The sequence below is a fragment of the Hemicordylus capensis genome, chromosome 15 (genome assembly GCF_027244095.1).
Source record: "Hemicordylus capensis ecotype Gifberg chromosome 15, rHemCap1.1.pri, whole genome shotgun sequence".
Taxonomy (NCBI): domain Eukaryota; kingdom Metazoa; phylum Chordata; class Lepidosauria; order Squamata; family Cordylidae; genus Hemicordylus; species Hemicordylus capensis.
The window spans coordinates 13,580,144-13,581,796 of record NC_069671.1 but is presented as its reverse complement, the minus strand read 5'-3'; positions in this window follow the sequence as shown (position 1 = coordinate 13,581,796).

The window sequence follows — 1,653 nt, the reverse complement described above, 5'->3', positions numbered from 1 at the left end:
TTGGGGAGGGGGAGTGATTGAGTTTCATTATTACGTGGGGGCTGTAGGACCAGTCCCCGGATATTTTAAGTCCCTAGCAATGTCCCTGTCGTGTCATCCAAAATCCAGTAAACGAATGGGCAGTGATCAGGTGATTGATTGATTAAGTGCTGTCAAGTTGGTGTCGACTCCTAGCGACCACATTGATAGATTCTCTCCAGGATGATTTGTCTTCCACTTGGCCTTGAAGGTCTCTCAGTGATGCATTCATGGCTGTCGTAATTGAGTCCATCCACCTTGCTGCTGGTTGTCTTCTTCTTTTTCCTTCAACTTTTCCCAGCATTATGGACTTCTCAAGAGAGCTGGGTTTTTGCATAATGTGTCCGAAGTATGAGAGTTTGAGCCTGGTCATTTGTGCCTCGAGTGAAAATTCTGGATTGATTCGTTCTATGATTCATTTGTTTGTTTTCCTGGCTGTCCATGGTCTCCTCAAAAGTCTTCTCCAGCACCAAAGTTCAAAAGTGTCAATGCTTTTTCTGTCTTGCTTCTTCAAAGTCCAGCTTTCGCATCCATAGAGTGGCACAGGGAAAACCATGGTCCGAACTATTCTAATCTTTGTAGGTATAGACACGTCATGGCATCTAAATATTCTTTCCAAGGCCTTCATTGCTACCCTACCAAGTGCTAATCTGCAGCATATTTCCTGACTGCTTAATGGTCGATCCTAAAAAGCAGAAGCTATCCACCACTTCAAGGTCTTAATTAGCAATTACGAGGCTGGTTGCTGTACCCATTGTTATCAGTTTAGTCTTCTTTACATGTAGTGTTGTCCCATTTTTTCACTGTGCTCCTTGACTTTCATTGCTAGAGCTTGCAGATCATCCGCATTCTCAGCTATCAGGGTGGTGTCATCAGCATAGGACAAGTTATTGCTGTTTCTTCCTCCAACTTTAAAACCACACTCCTATTCTTCCAATCCAGCTCCTCTCAGTATATGTTCAGCATATAACTTGAATAAATACAGAGAAAGTATACAGCCTTGTCTTACTTCTTTGCCGATCTGGAACCAGTCTGTTTCACCATGTTCTGACTGGACTGTGGCTTCTTGTCCTGTGTATAGGTTTCTCATGAGAACAATGAGATGTTCTGGGGTGCCCATTTTCCTAATGGTATTCTACAACTTGACATGGTAGATGCAATCAAAGGCTTTTCTGTAGTCAATATAGCACATAATAAAGCATAAATATACCTGTTATATTCTAACATTCTTGTGAGTTCAGTGGCTGCCTGTGCCCTCAAGAACCCACGTGTTAAAAATACTGTGTGTTTCATGGTGTGTGTGTGCATGTGTGTGCATGCACGCGCCATGCAGGGGGATGATGCTTAGCTTACGGGTGGGTGGGGGGCGTCCTCTAAAGATCTTTAAGTCCAGGCTCCAAAATCATCTTGGTGCACCTCGGCAAGAAAACAGCCCTGGGCTTCAAGAGCAACCGCTGGGCATGCTCAGTAGGGGAACTACTTCAGCAGCCTCTCGCATTGCTGGATAAGGGTTGCTTGGCCAGCTGGAAAGAACTAGCAGGCGGGTGCATCTCCTTCGGCCGCGTCCTTCCGGCGTTTCTTAGCAACCGAGCCCGTATCCTAGCAACGGAGGACGCTTGGCTGGTACCCGGCGGG